Here is a 17,352-nt window from a genome sequence, read left to right on the forward strand (position 1 = left end):
GCATCTCCTAGCACGCATGTTATGCTACTGCGGTGGTTGTAGACTGTGCACCCCCATTATACAGCAACTCTTTAGCATAAATCCAACTGTTTTATGCAGCAGGAAAACCAAGCCATTTGTCTAGTGCTTTATTTCCCCGACGTCTTATGACTCTCTCCACAAGAAACACATCCGGTTCTGAGCCTCTCTGCAACTCCTCAGTGTAGAAGCCGCCTGCAATTTCTTCACCTTTACTACCCTTCAGTATATAAGTTCTAGGATTCGTTCTCTGCACCTTTGAAACCGTAAATATATTTTGAGATAAGTACCAAATCATCTATATTAAATTTCTGTCTGTGTGGATCCAGCATTTTAATCCAGCGATAGCACACCGTATCCATGAGTCCATTATCACGAACGTCGTTTGGTCTAATTTTTATTGTGGTATGTATAGTTCGATTATACTGAGCAGTTATTTCTGGGAGGATATCTGTCCATATTTATGAACCGCAAAGATTAAAACGAATCCACATTCGACCTTCTATTGTTCTGTTCAGACGCTCCATGATACTTGCCTTCAGGTGAGTGAATGTTGAGTAGTGATGTATTCCGTACTGCTGCATCATGATCTTGAAATACCTATTTTAAAACTCCCCGTCGTGATCGGCTTGGACGTTGTCTGGGCATCGATTTGTTCCTGTCTGTAGCAAACGCTCAAAAACATCCGCGACATTTCTACCCGTTTTTGTTTTAACAGGTAATGCCCTGGCAGAGTTGGAGTATGTATCAATAACCATAAAAATATATTTGAATCCATGTGAATATTCCCTCATATCTACAAGATCAAGTTGCCCTAAGTCATTCAAACCTTTAATCATAACATGCCTATGAGGGTATGTTTCACGCGCTGGTTTGTGCAGTTCTCCAGCTACTGTCTCTATAATTATTCGATGATACCTCTCTCTCTAACCTCAGAGATTATTGAAATAGCCTCAATCGAATGAGCTGTATTACCTGCAGCAGCTGATGCCATGAGCAGCCATGAGTAGTCGATCTATTAGCTCGTTGGGGTCGTCATAATATATATACTGCGGGATTCGGTGGTTCACTGCTTTATGCTCAATGTCAATACCATCACCGCTGCTGCTGCTGTTGCAATTATTGATTTCGACATCAAGTATTGGTTTTTTAATGATTTTATATTTCTTGTTGCTCGGGCTTTTCGCGATCTTAAATACATCAGTCATATGCAGTATTTCACGGTACGTTTCCCTATCATTAACTCATTAATTTATAGGTTTTTGGTAGGTCTTAGGAAAATAAGATTCATTAAGCCAGGTGTTCTCTCAAACAGCCTATCACCAATCTGTACTGTGTCATCAGTTACAGTTATAGGATGCATGCCCAACATGTACGGTCTTCCCCTGCTAACGCCGAATGCTCTATCTGACCAGGGGCGTGACGGATAATGAATTCGTCAATGGCAACACCATCGTTATCGCGTGTTTTTGTTTTTGCTGAGAGGTGCCTGCATCACTTTTTGCTTCGTTGATATCTCGGTGTATACTAATCAGACATCTCCGCAGCGTGAGGCTGTATATATCCGCTCTTCTTCTTCCTCTTACTATGTGCCTGCTCCCCCTTCTCAACAACAAGGAACTCTACATCTATTTTCCCCTCAATAACCTCGATCTTTTCAGTTAAGTCTGTTACTTTCTTACCGACTTCATTAACTAACTCATTTAACGCATTCACCATTCTCAGAGAAGTCTGGTAATATGTCTCTAGTTCCCTGCTCATACCTCCAATTTTATGCACAACAGCCTGAATTTTCGCATCCATGTGCAGGCGACTGTTCTGTCTGTGTACACCCATTCTCTCGGATTGAGAGGTAGACATGCGCGCGAATTTGTCAATGGTGCAGCGTATACTGATGTACTAAACTCTCTTACCGTGCTATATATGCAGAAACTCTTGAAAGTTTCGCCTTTACCTACCATCACTCAGTTATCTTGTTTTATCAGTAACGAGAAACCCATACTGCGAATGATTCCAGCAATCAGCACATATCTTTACAAAATCATTGAACGACATGTCAGTTCTTACATGTGCATCGTAGATTGTCTTGTTTGAAGGCTATAATGAGATTTGCATTTTCCCTAATCAACTGTTTCGGGTTCTGGAATACGTTTGGCTTAGATAAAATATATCAGCACCCATTTGACGACCGAAATAGAAATATTTTCGAATTTGGGCTTACTTTTCCACAGCACCATCGTCAAATATGAAGACAGTGTTTGGCTTTGCTTTTTCAGGTGGAGGGATATCACCGCTTTCACTGAATGCCATGTATGTAACACCATCTACACCGCGCAATATCTCCTGTAATAGCTGATACTTGGGTTGAAACAGTGTTTTTGAGAATACACAAACATGTTCAAATCGCACTCCATCTACATGTATTAGCAGTGTCATGAGGACATCAGTCTTGCCACAATCGGATGGATCTACAATAATTCCTCGTATATTATCAGGAACTAGAATTCCGTTCTTCTTCTTCAGATCTTCTTTTGCATCTTCACAGGACCAGTCACCGACAACAGAGTCCTTGTGATGAGGATGTTTCACCCACCCTGCCATGATAGTAACTACGCCAGGTACTTACGTATATAGAAAGATACGGTTGAAGGGGCAGTGATAGTATGTGTAGCCACCATAGCTCCATCACTTAACCGACTGAGCTATATTGGCTACACAGAGGAATCAATATATAGCGAGGCGATCTTTGGGGTCATTGTCTGCTGCTGCATCATTATAGGTGCAGCACTGAAAAAATAATGATATTAATAAGCGTAATAATTTGACTGTAATGAGAGGGGTATGAGAGAAAACATAAACACCGTTTGAGATTATATGTACATACATTATTTATTTCTGTATCTTCTTCTTCTTCGCACCTGTACAGTATTTTCCAAACAAAGCTTTTTGATGTGCAATAAATTCCGCACGTATCTCCCTCAAACCAATGGATGCCTCATAGTACTTGGATTTTTCACACGCACATTTAATCTGTTTCTCTTTTGGTTCAGCGTTCATGTGCAAGAAAAGGTACTGCTCCAAATCATCAGCATTACACTATACACACGTAGGAAGTTTACAACATCACTGTATGTAGAGTCTATGCTCGGCAACAAACGGTTCAATCTTTCCAAAGCAAGACGTAGCGCAGTATCCAAAGTTCATAAATGAGGCGTGCCTTAGATAAACACAGTTGTCACTCGATTTCACACATAGTGCACAGTCATCATACACTGTTCTAATAGTACTGCCACACCAGTAATGGGAATTTCTGGGGGAGAAGAACGAGTTGGATAATAATCTGTAGTCATCTACTGATTGATGTAGTGCTCAGCACGACATATTTCGTCCCCGTATAACTCAGAAATTGGCACTTTAACACCCTTCGATGCATTTTCAATTTCTATTCTCGCATGCAAACCCCAGATAGGATGTGCTTCTATACCAACGTTTACACGTTTCATTCCACTGGGAGTTAAATTTTATGCAGAACTGAAAGGCAAGGGTGCACTCAATGCTTCTTATCCACAGCATCTGCATACTGTGCCTGCACTGGCACAGGGATGTTCTGTTGGGATGGATCATATGTTGGTGACCAGTACTGCCCTCCATCTTGCTGTTGTTTGGGACCACCAGCAGCGTTCGATGTGTTGGGAGCAGATTGCGTGTCCTCATCACACAAATCGATGAGTGGGATGGACAACATCAGCTTCTTGTCATGCTCCAGCAAGTTGTCTATGTGCGCAACAGGACCCCACATGGTCGCTACACGTTCAGACATGCTGGAGGTTGTTGCAGCCACAGGTCCAGAGGTCAGTGCAGGTATCGACAAGATAGCAGCCGAGGTTGCTACAGGTCCGGACGTGGAAGAGATCGGCATGTTGGCACTCGACCCTGCGGGCTTGGACGCGTCGAGGGCTACTACTGGACAAAGATGAGGAACCATTAAGTGTGGACCAAGACGCGAAAACACCCAATAATAATAATAATAATAATAATAATAATAATGCTAACACACAGAAAGATGTGATATGGGAAACTTACTTTTCCGTTTCTTCCTGTTCTGCAGGGCTGCGTTGGACTGCGACTGCTGTTGACACTGGTTCTTCTTCCTGTTCTTCAGCTTCTGCTGCTGCTGCTGCTGGCTGACTGAGCAAGATTGAGGTCCTAGAGATGCTGAGTCTGTCCTACATCCCCTCCAATGACATTACCAGATACTGCCATCATACCAGGTGAAGTCTAACACATGACTGGATTAGGGGTTCCTCTTGGTTACCGCTATCACCCCCCCCCCCCCTCCCCAGAACGCCATCTTGGATTACATCATGGGATGGATGACAGTGCCCTCTGGTGGCAGTACTGTGTACTAGGTCAGCTGGACTCCAGACTTCAGGTGAACACACTGGATGGAGCTACCGCCTCAAATTGTTTAAATAAAGACTGAAAATAAAGACTTATGTCCATCCTATCCAGCACAAGCTGTCCTTTTCTTGCCAATTCCTAGGACGAGGTGGTGGTCGGATGACTTACGTTGGTGAAGGTAGCACAAGTGAGCTGTTTTCCCACCATTTTCTTAGATGAGTGGAGGTAGCTGTGGTGTGTTGCATTGTCCTGCTGGAATTTGAACTTCCCGCCATGTTCTGGGAGAGGGTGGGGAGGGGGAAGCTGAGGTTTTTAGGTTAGTGGAGGTAGCCCAATTGACCTATTTTCGAGCCAAAATTTGAACTTCCCACCAGGATGCCATTGTGACATTGCCATATCTATTGGATCCGCCAACTTGAATACATTTGGCAGCAATGGAGAGTTGGGTAACGCTGACCTTGTCCCACTAGTGGCTACACTGCTCAAAACAATTACAGGGTCTAGAATTTGATAGAGTGTACCATGTATGTACTCCATCATTAAGATATGTACGGTTGTTCTTAGTCTTCCAAAGTGTTTTAATAATGAGAACAATCCTCCACAATACGTTTGAAATCCATGGCTTAGTAGCAGTATTTAAATGTATCGTGCTATGCCTAAGAGGAAAATTGACGAACAATGTCTCACTGTGTCATCCAGTGAGTGCAAGTAACGAGTGCGCCTCTATACTCTTTATGAAATTTTCATCAGTCGACATGAGACATCTGACCTACGCAGAACGTGTTCCGACAGTGACATTACCGCAGGAAGATTTGACTTTTCGTGCATACACAAGAAAGTGAGGACAAGGGAGAAAATGGAAAACATTGGCCAGAGACGACCGATACGTGGTTATTTGCTCTCTGCACGGCGCACACAGAAATGAACAGTTGTTAGTTTTGAACATATACTTCGTTAGGTTGGCAACATGTACGTAAACAAAGCAAACAGGATGAGACACACGGTGAACCCAGAGTAGTTACATCTTGAAGTCACAGTTTTCGATTAGTGACAGAAGGCTGATAGTTCATCACAACAACAAGGGCAAACGAAATTAAAATTGGGAAGGAAAATGTTCGAAATATAAAAACATGTTCATGTTTCGTAGTAAACAGAGCGGTAGTGCGCCCTACAGCATTTGACCAGATGAGAGGAAACGCAGATTCCAACTAAAAACGCGAAGAACAGTAAGTGATCGCTTATTTACATAAAAAGCGAGAAGTGAACTGTTTTATGGCTCTGAGCACTATGGGACTTAACTGCTACGGTCATCAGTCGAACTGTTTTATAATCTACGAATAATACAAACAAAAACAAAAGTGTATCATAACTGTGTCATTATAGATCCCACTAATAAGTAAACGCCGTGTGGCTAGGGTCACCCGTCGGGTCGCTTGGTGCAAGTCTTTCGAGTGGACGCCACTTCTGCGACTTGCGCGTCGATGGGAATGAAATGATGATGAGCAGGACAACACAACACCCAGTCCCAGAGCGGAGAAAATCTCCGATCCAGCCGGGAATCGAACCTGGGCCGTTAGGTATGACATTCCGTCGTGCTGAGCACTCAACTACCAGGGGCGGAAATCCCACTAATGAAAGGCGAAACGCATCGGGAGAATAGAATACAGTGCAAAAAGAGAAGGCGTTTCTTAATTATAAAACAAGTAACCACGATGTTCATAGGTTTGTCATAAGCTCTCTACGTTGTTCGTTTCACATTCAGAGTTGAAGAAAAACCTTCGTGAAAGACATTTGTGAGTCACACCAGGCGATACTCGTGTGTTTACAAGGAGCCAGCGCGCGCTGTCTCGAGGGTCCGGTCCTTGTAACACATAGCGGATCGGCCAGGATCAAGAGGCGCGCGCGCGGTGCATGACGGGCGGCGGGCGTCACCTTGGGGCCGGATGCCGCCAGCTGGAAGCCGTAGGCAGCTGCGTGCTCACTGGTCAGGGGGAGCCGGCGCGTCCTGGCCGGGTCGCCAGGGTGATCGGCGATGCCGCGCAGGCGCCGGCGCGCCGGCCGTCGACCTCGGCGCCGACCGCTGCAGACAGAGTGGCGCGGCGTGGACTCACACACTGACTGTAACAGCACCCGACGCCGCGCACACGCACTGGCTGGCCCAGACACGGCCCTCGTGCCTGCGGTGAACAGAGGTGGCGGAGTGCGTAGCACACTGGGTTCTGCAGCAGGCGCGATACCTTCGCGTGGAAATTTGCTCATCCGCCCTGGCCCTCTCCGCGTCCCCCAGTGTGTAAATTACACTCAAGAGGAAAAGAAACTGGTACATATGCCTAATATCGTTTAGGGTCCCCTCGAGCATGCACAAGTACCGCAACACGACGTGGCATGGTCTCGACTAATGTCTGAAGTAGTGTTACAGGAAACTGACACCACGAATTCTGCATGGCCGTCCATAAATCCCGAGGGGCTGGACATCTCCTATGAACAGCACATTGCAAGGCATCCCAGCTATGCTCAAAATACTCATGTCTGAGGAGTCTGGCAGCTTTCGAAGGTTTTCAAACTCAGAAGAGCGTTCCTGGAGCGCCTCTGCAGCAATTCTGAACATGTGGGGTGCTGCATTGTACTGCTGGAATTGCCCAAATGGCTCAAATGGCTCTGAGCACTATGGGACTTAACTTCTGAGGTCATCAGTTCCCTAGAACTTAGAACTACTTAAACCTAATTAACCTAAGGACATCACACACTTAAATGCCCGAGGCCGGATTCGAACCTGCGACCGTAGCGGTCGCGGGGTTCCAGACTGTAGCGCCTAGAACCGTTCGGCCATCCCAGCCGGGAAATGCCCAAGTCCGCCGGAATGCAGGCAATCACACAGGATGCTTACGTACGTTACACCTCTCAGAGTAGTATCTGGACGTATCAGGGGTCCCATATCACTCCAACTACACACGCCCCACACAATTAATGAGCCTCCAACAATTTAAACAGTCGTACAAGCCCATCCGCTCGATACGATTTTAAAAGGCCGGCCGGTGTGGCCGTGCGGTTCTAGGCGCTTCAGTCTGGAGCCGCGTGACCGCTACGGTCGCAGGTTCGAATCCTGCCTCGTTCATGGATGTGTGTGATGCCCTTAGGTTAGTTAGGTTTAAGTAGTTCTAGGGGACTGATGACCACAGATGTTAAGTCCCATAGTGCTCAGAGCCATTTGAACCATTTGAACGATTTTAAACGAGACTCCTCCGACCAGGCAACATGTTTCCAGTCATCAACAGTCCAGTGTCGGTGTTGATCAGTCCAGGCAAGGCGTAAAGCTTTTTGTCGTGCAGTCATCAAGGGTTCACGGGTGGGCTTTCGACTCGCAGCGTTGTCGGAGATTTGATGTTTCACCGGATTCCTGATATTCACGGTACACTCGTGAAATGTTCGTGTGGATAATCCTTACCTCATCGGTACCTTGGAGATGTTGTGGCCCATCGCTCGTGCGCCGACAATAACACCATGTTGAAACTCACTTAAATCTTGATAACCTGCCGTTGTAGCAGAAGTAGCCGATCTAACAACTGCGCCAGACACTTGTTGTCTTACGTAGGCGTTGCCGACCGCAGCGCCGTATTTTGCCTGTTTACATATCTCTGTATTTGAATACACATGACTATACCAGTTTTTTGGTACTTCACTATAAAAGAATCGAGTAGAAAAAATAATGCAGACCCAAACCCGCCCTCCCCCCCCCCCCCCCCCCAAACAAGCTTTGCAGCAGTTAAAACATCAAAGCATTCTAATTACGCTGGGTACCGGGAGACGTCGGGATATGAAGAAACAGAGACGAGTAGTGTACCACTTTGGCAATGATACATGGCACTAACGTAGTGACGTTGATAAAGGGCAGAGTGCCTGGGAACGAGCGATGTTCGTCGGCTGTTCATGTCTTGTTGGCGTGAGCACCTACGTAAGGTATTTGAAGGATGGTGAAACCATGTGCAGCGACAAGGTACTGGATGTATGCATCTCGTGACAGAACATAAATCTCTGTAAAGTATGACAGTAAGAGATTTGTGGCAGATGTGAAGACAGAGCACAGCGCCGGTGCGGACGCAAGTGGGTGGAAGAACCCGGCGGCAGCGGGAAGACGCGCCTCTCTGTGATGTTCGGAATCATGTACAGTAAATGAGGCGTGTCAAATGTTTCCCCAACTTTTTACTTGCTAATTTTTGTTAAGAAATCATGAAGTGTAATATATTAAAATATGGATCCGTGTTCTATTATTACGTAGATCAAGACGAAGCAGAGCCGGCCGAAGTGGCCGTGCGGTTAAAGGCGCTGCAGTCTGGAACCGCAAGACCGCTACGGTCGCAGGTTCGAATCCTGCCTCGGGCATGGATGTTTGTGATGTCCTTAGGTTAGTTAGGTTTAACTAGTTCTAAGTTCTAGGGGACTAATGACCTCAGCAGTTGAGTCCCATAGTGCTCAGAGCCATTTTTGAACGAAGCAGAGCAGTTTCACTCTAGTCTGTAATTTGATGTTTATTAGGTAGGTGCAAAAGTTCGTAGCGTTTCTCCATAAGTTTAACAAACACAACAGATACACATAACACATACTTTAATCATTTATTCACCTTCACTATTTACAACAGTCTACCAACGCTGGGGTAACTTCTCGGTTCCGCGACTGTAGAAATCACTTTGTTTTGAGGATAGCTCGTCGAGCCGTGTTCGGAGCGTATTTTCATCCGGAAAGGAAGTTCCTAGTAGGTTGTTCGTGAGAGAGCGGAGAAGGTGCAAATCTGAGGGCGCAAGATCAGCTGAATACGGTGGATGCGAAGTGACTAGCCAACCCAACTACCGTACAGTGTTTGCTACCAGTCTAGCAGCATGCGGGTGGGCTTTGTCGTAGAGTAGCATCACATCATGCAGTCATCCTGGTCATTGTTCTTGGCCTGCGTCTGCAGTGGGTCTTAGTTCTTGACAACAAATGTTAGCAATGATGATTACACCTCGCGGAAGCAATTCGAAGAACACCACATCGCCGCTGTTCCACCACACGCATAACATTATCTTTTGTGGATTCGTTCAGGTCTGTGCACGGGAAGTTACTGCTTTGTTTGGGTTCAGCCATTCGTTTCTTTTCTTTGTGTTAGCATAAAGACACCACTCCTCGTCACTAGTGACGATACAGGATAGGAATGCTCGGTGTTGTTCACGAGCTAATTGGTGACGAACAAGGAGAGAAGCACGCATGGCCACCCGCTGATTGTTAAAAACCATTCAAAAACCAATAGTACCTGAGCCAATCCCTGCGCCTAAAACAGCTGGGGCGGCACTTATAAATGTGCTTACTCACTGTAACACATGATAAACATCGAGCATATGTGGCATTTATTGAGCGTAGCTCCCCCATGAGCTACCCTCCTACGCTCCCTGGTCCTGCCGCCTCGATCCGGGACAACGTATTCGGGTCTCTCCTTATTCGTAGCAGACGTCCATATCCGAGGACCACAGCTATCCATAACATGCAAACCGTTCGGTAGCTGAGGCTCGTCCCACGATCAGAGTAATAAAGGAGAACTTTGTCTGATTTTTGTAGGCAAACGGAGATAGGAAATGGGCAAATGGGGTATTAAACTGACAAACATGACGTGCACCTTTGCAAAATAATTTAATTGCTTGAAAGTAATCAAGGTCATTAAGAAGAAATTAATCACTCATTTGAGGAAAAGTTACATAATGGATTTTCGTCCGATTTTTCATAGTGAAGCGAAGACTGGGAAATGAACAAGTGGAATATCAAATTCAGCTGCTTGAGGTATAATTCTGAAAAAAAGTAATAACAATTGCTTCAAAGTAGTCAGGGTAATTAAGAAAATTGAAATATTGCTTGCTATATAAATGAAGTGTCAAAAAATTCATCTCATCAAGGTCCAGCTGTTTTGCGCATAAATTGTTGAATTCTTTCTTTCACTTTGAAAAAATAAAATGTTAGATTGGTGCATAAGCTCACAGCGTTTTCGTTTTGCATGTTGGTATTCCGATTGCCATGGGTTTATCTATAGATTATCGATTTTCATCTGTAGTCCATTGTCGCTATTTGAGTTTACATATTGTCATTTTATTATTTGCAGATAGTGAGTGGAGTTGTGGACGTTAGATAGTGAACATTTCCGACGTATTCTTCTTTTTGATTTCAGTAGGGGGCACAGCAGCGGAGGCAGCCAGAAATACACACATAAAAAAAAGTTTTGCATCACCTCGGTTCCAGAGTTTCGGAACCTGTACAGAAAATTGGAGGAGGAGGATGGAGGAGGAGGAGGATATTAGTGTTTAACGTCCCGTCGACAACGAGGTCATTAGAGACGGAGCGCAAGCTCGGGTGAGGTAAGGTTGGGGAAGGAAATCGGCCGTGCCCTTTCAAAGGAACCATCCCGGCATTTGCCTGAAGCGATTTAGGGAAATCACGGAAAACCTAAATCAAGATGGCCGGAGACGGGATTGAACCGTCGTCCTCCCGAATACGAGTCCAGTGTGCTAACCACTGCGCCACCTCGCTCGGTTAGAAAATTGGAATAGAGATCAACATAAACATCATTTCTGCCCTTTTTATTGCTCATGAACGCCACACATTGCATGCTGTACCACCACACAGCGAGGCCTTCAGAGGTGGCGGGCCAGCCGGTGTGGCCGAGCGGTTCTAGGCGCTTCAGTCTGGAACCGCACGACCGCTACGGTCGCAGGTTCGAATCCTGCCTCGGGCATGGATGTGTGTGATGCCCTTAGGTTAGTTAGGTTTAAGTAGTTCTAGGGGACTGATGACCTCAGATGTTAACTCCCGTTGTGCTCAGAGCCATTTGAACCATTTTTAGAGGTGGCGGTCCTGATTGCTGTTCACACCGCTACCTCTAATACCCACTAGCACGTCCTCTTGCATTGATGCATGCCTGTATTCGTCGTGGCATACTATCCATGAGTTCAAGGCACTGTTGGTCCAGATTGTCCCATTCCTCAATGGCGGTTAGGCGTAAATCCCTCAGAGTGTTTGGTGGGTCACGTCGTCCATAAACATCCCTTTTCATTATATCCCAGGCATGTTCGATAGGGTTCGTGTCTGGAGAACATGCTGGCCACTCTAGTGCAGCGATGTCGTTATCCCGAAGGAAGTAATTCACAAGTCGTGCACGATGGGGGCACTAATTGTCGTCCATGAAGACGAATGCTTCGCCAATATGCTGCCGATATGATTTCACTATAGGTTGGAGGATGGCATTCACGTATCGTACAGCCGTTACGGCGCCTTCTTTGACCACCCGCGGCGAACGTCGACCCCACACAGTGTTACCCCAAAACAGGGAACCTCCACCTTGCTGCACTCACTGGACAGTGTGTCTAAGGCGTTCAGCCTGACCGGGATGCCTCCAGACACGTCTCCGACGATTGCCTGGCAGAAGGCACATGCGACACTCATCACTGAAGAGAATGTGATCCCAATCCTGAGCCGTCCATTCGGCATGTTGTTGGACCCATCTGTACCGCGCTGCATGGTGTCGTGGTTGCAAAGACGGACCTCGCGATGGACGTCATGAGTGAAGTTGCGCATCATGCAGCCTATTGTGTACAGTTTGAGTCGTAACACGAGGTCCTGTGGCTACACGGAAAGCATTGTTCAACATGGTGACGTTGCTGTCAGGGTTCCTCCAAGCCATAATCCGTAGGTAGCGGTCATCCACTGCAATAGTAGCCCTTGGGCGGACTGAGCGAGACATGTCATCGACAATTCCTGTCTCTTTGTACCTCCTCCATGTCCGAACAACATCGCTTTGGTTCACTCCGAGACGCCTGTACTCTTCCCTTGTTGAGAGCCCTTCCTGGCACAAAGTAACATTGCGGACGCGATCGAACCGCGGTGTTGACCGTCTAGGCATGGTTGAACTGCAGACAACACGAGCCTTGTACCTTCTTCCTGGTGGAATGACTGGAACTGATCGGCTGTTGGACCCCCTCCGTAAAATAGGCGCTGCTCAAGCATGGTTGTTTACATCTTTGGGCGGGTTTAGTGACATCACTGAGCAGTCGAAAGGAGTGTGTCTGTGACACAATATCCACAGTCAACGTCTATCTTCAGGAGTTCTGGGAACTGGGGTGATGCAAAACTTTTTTTGATGTGTGTATTTCATTCCTAATTGACTTGTATTTCTGTATCCCTGAATTTCCCGGAACACTTTTGCACTTCCTCCTTTCGTCGATCAAGTGAAGTATTTGTTCTGTTACCCACGGTTTATGCACAGTTATCTTCCTTGTACCTGTGTTTTGTCTTTGCAACTTCTGTTACATCCCTTTTTAGAGATGCCCATTCCTCGTCAATTGAACTCCCTACTGAGCTTTTCCATATCGTATAGCCCATAGCATCAGAGAACTTCAAGCGTATCTCTTCATTAGTTAGTATTTCCGTATCCCAGTTTTCAGTACACTGAGCCTTCCTGACTAATCTCTTAAACTTCAGCCTACTCTTCATCATTAATGAATTGTAATCTGAGTCTCTATCTGCTACTGGACTACGTGAACTTTATTGTGGACCTCCTGCATCCTTTAATGCTATCTACGCCGAGAGGGCTCGCATCTTCCAGTTATACTCTGTGCGTGACTCAATGGTGTGAGAGCCGTGATAGTGAACTCCCGTTGACGTTCTCGCATGATCTGAACTACATCAAACGCATCTGGTAGCTTAAACCGGCCCATTTTGGATTGCGTGACTTATGAGTCAATAGCAGGTGCCACATACTTCCCGAAACGCCCCAAAGACTTGCCGAATCAATGCGAGGTAGAATCACTGCTTTTCTGCGTTCCATATGTTTGCTATTAAGCAGGTGGTCCTAATGGTTTTTGGAACATCAGCATATTTTGAGCACATGAGTATCATCTGCGGTCCTAATAGCAATCCTTAGCCTGGCTACAAATCTATCTGTGTTCATAGACGAAAACTCAAACAGTGTGACGCCCATTCTAAAATACTGAGAAGGTTTTGGGTTGATGGGGGAAGGGGAAGGGGAAATACAGACGAGCTCTGACTGGATGGATCGGCCCCTGCTGCTTTTATTTAGTGGTCAGTAGCCCGTACTTAACAGACAGTTTCTAGTATTTTCATTCAGCTGATGTCGTTCCATTAAGTAGCGTCTCAGGTCAGGATCAAAACAGCTTTATTCATCTGCGAAGACGGCAGCGTGAGTGCTGACTCCCACGACATTTTTCGGGAAACTTCCATTTTCTCACAACGTTTAAACATTTGGCAATTTTAGAAAACTTTTATGCTTTAGTAACGTAGCTTTTTGATTCACTACAAGCGCCACTATTTGCTAATAGAGAGAATTGTGAGAGATAAAAGTAGGAGAAGAAGGGCAAGATTTGACTACTGGAAGCAGGTGTTATGTACAGATGAGGAGGTCTGCAACTGTTGTGACAAACGGACTTTTCCTTCACAGACGTAGCACGTGGTGAAGGTATCCACACTGCCCTTGCTAGCACCGGAAAGCGAAGGGTCAGTGAAATAAAATTAATCCATAAAATTCAATAACAGGTCCATGATGCTGACGACAAGACGAGATGTAGTTATCAATCACGGACCAATCAAGTGCTTACTTAAAAAGCTTCTTAATTCTGTCTGTCAATTTGAGTACCAAAACTTATTTTCTCCGGACAACGATCACCACTGCTGTCATGCTTGCACTACGAACTGTCGGATGGAGGGTCTAAACATTTTTCCCGTTCACCATTCAATGAGTATTAAAATCGCCCAAGATGGTGCGTTGCACTACAAGTTCGTCAGCAGTACTGCAGTAAGCTTTAACGTTCCGCTCCTGTTTTTGCTAACGTTCCGATACCCGTGGATTTCATTTCTCGTTTTCGAGAACCAACTATCGCAGTTAATTCTCACTGTTTCTCTAGGCTTTGGTTTTCGATCTCATTGTCTTTATTGAACTTCTTAGTGTAATTGTCATGTGTAATACTTGGCCTACAGCAGGAAAGAAGCTCGCTAAATCGTTTGTAATTGTGAGTGGACAAATTTAATTGTGTGACAGGGCTACCACAATTTGCGTCCCTTTCCGTTTACAATATACTTTCATGTTTAACTTCACTGAAGTCCTTCCACTCAGTGTAGCTTCCCACTGCCCTTTCTTTTACTAATTATATCGCCGTCTTGGTAACAGTCGCATGCAGGTAGTTGAAGTAGGTGGATGCCTTTGCAGTCTAGGTACAGAAGATCGGCAGACACTCTCTGTGTCTGACAGGGAAAAGGTATTGGGACATCCTCCATTTTTTTAATGTCAATTGCCACTGACCTGACGACAGCCATGTTCACTGTAACACTCCGTTAGGACCAACTGACCAAAATTTCCAGTCGCTATTAACTGGTGAACTGACTATATGAGTGACAAACCATATACATGTCAACATAGCCGGACATTCTGAAGAAAACTATTAATTTGCGTTCCTGGAAAATTTTCGTACCAATTTCGCTTTTGAGAACAAACATCGTTCAAACAACAAGAAATATATGTTGATATCCAGAAAGGGCGCTGATGACCAAGAAGTTGCAGAGTGTCAGAACTCCATCATCATCTGATTTGTCACGAGTTCAACTCGTTCTTCTACAATGCTGATTCCAATTCTCCGTAATTCTGCATTTACATCTATATTCAGTAAATCAGCGAATGACGTGTGTTGAATGATATATAACGTGCCAGTCTCATTTATCCATATTCTGTTGGTGGATGATGCGTAGGAAAAATACTGTTGGCACTCTGCTGTATGACGCTGAACCTCTCCAATACCAACGTCCTCTTCGTTACGCAAGACAGACACTGATGAGACAAAATATTTTACCACCTGCTTAATAGCAATACAAAAGCGATTCTGCGTAGCATGGATTCGACACGTCATTGGTAGGTTTTGGATTGTATGCGGCACAAGATGTCACGCAATTCCCCTCCATCGGATTCATGTCATAGGAGGAGATCGCTGTTGCACGATTCCAGGCTTGTGATACGCACAGTCTTGCTGGAAGCCGGAACCACCGTCGCGAGGACATCAAGCAACGAGGGGATGCACGTGGTCCGCAGTAATGTTCACGTAGGCACGGCTGCCACAGTGTCTTCCATTACTGTAGCACGTGCGGGATATGGTGGCAGATGCACAGTGACCAGTTTTTGCCCAAGGCGCTGGGCGAGTTCATTCATTTGTTCAGGAGGGGAGGCCGACACTATCTGCCACCTTTCGGCCAGTCGGCGATGAAGAATCGAGACGTACGCCCCGCAATCTTTCTCAAACGATTTTACAGAAACTATATGGTAAAAAAATTTGATTTTTGCTTTGTTTTTACCTTTATACGTCAGGTTCACTATGATGTGCCCATCATTTCGTTAATGGTCACAGTTACTGCCTTTTTTTTTACGTGGAAGTAAGACACTGCGCAAAACTCGAAAGAGTTTGCAATCCAAAACAGGAGTCGCTATAATTTTGGGTTTGGTGTATATTAAATAAGATGTTGCTGCATATGAAATTTAGCTAACATACTGAATTTTTCTTCAGACTTGGGTGGAGGTCTCTATCTGTCACCAATCTCGAGAAAACTGCTCTGAAGTAGCGCACTCATTTGCGATCGCACTGCGCCAGAGATAAAAGTAGAGTGAAATATCCACAACATTCCTTACACTTCATAAGCGGTATGAGATATCGAAATGAGATTTTAGAAAATTATAGCACACTAGGAGGAGAGTATTTTGCTGTATGGTTATTATGCAAAACTTCATTACCTACCATGTTATCCTAATAACTACAGACTTTTTTTGATGAAAGAATGTTATTTTAAGAGCCACCGATAGCTGGTCAAACGAAAAATGCTATGGGTTTTGGAATAACATAAGTGAATTTATTACACATTTATTTTGTATCGAAGACATGCTTTATAATAAAATGATTGAGCCTTGGCGGCTCATATCGATAGTGCCACTCTGGTGGTTTCTTCCCTGCCACGGTCAGGGCGGTAAGCAGCGCCCTCTGGGGCCTACGCGAGGAGTAACGAGGCGAGGTCCTGTGGCGGGTGGTGCTCCGAGACGTCATGAAGACGGTTGTCGGGTTGACGCAGCGAGTGTGGGACCGGACCTATCGCATGGAGATATACAAGTTGGCTCTGAACGGAAGGCGCCGTAGCAAGCAGTGGGAAGGCGGCGTCCTGCAATTTGTGTGAAGGAGTAATGATTTTTGCATTGGATGTCCCAGTGATTCCCGAGAGTTGCGGTGGCTGCTTTCGGAGAAGAGAATTGGTAAGAGCTTGTGTCTACGCTCTTTTCCGTACGATGTTGCTGCCTGCCGTTATAAACGGGTGAAAATCAGGCGCTTGTATTGACTATACGGGAACTGGTGATGTGAAATTACATCTGTGTGACAATTTAGAGGCGAAAACTGTGGTGATTTCATTAGGTCTGGTTCTCTGCTGTGCTAAATAACGCGCTGATTTGTAGCCAATCTAAGCAGAAGTTACCATTGCTACTTGATTATGTGCTACTGTTCTTATGATTGGCGTTGTTTGTCTTTTGATTGTGGGTGTGCTCACGTTTAAAAAAAATTACTGCTATTATTCATAAGGGTTGTCTAGTAAGCAAATTGCTTAAGCTTTTATCATATGCTGGTCTGTTTGCCTATCACATTGGCTTTCTATGCAGTAACTGAAGGAATGTGTACGGTGGTTCAAGATTGTAGGCTGACTAGTATTTGAACTGGTGTTGAGATAAAGGGCGAGGTCAGCATCCCGCAAAACCCGCACGCTGCGCGTGGTTAAATGTTCCGCTATTGGGGAGCTGGCTCTCTGTTCTTGGATTTTATAAGGATACGTGATGAGTGCATCGCTGTAGTTTTTCGCGTGCTAAATTGAGGGGTGTCGGTGCCG

The sequence above is a fragment of the Schistocerca serialis genome, chromosome 8 (genome assembly GCF_023864345.2).
Source record: "Schistocerca serialis cubense isolate TAMUIC-IGC-003099 chromosome 8, iqSchSeri2.2, whole genome shotgun sequence".
Lineage (NCBI taxonomy): Eukaryota > Metazoa > Arthropoda > Insecta > Orthoptera > Acrididae > Schistocerca > Schistocerca serialis.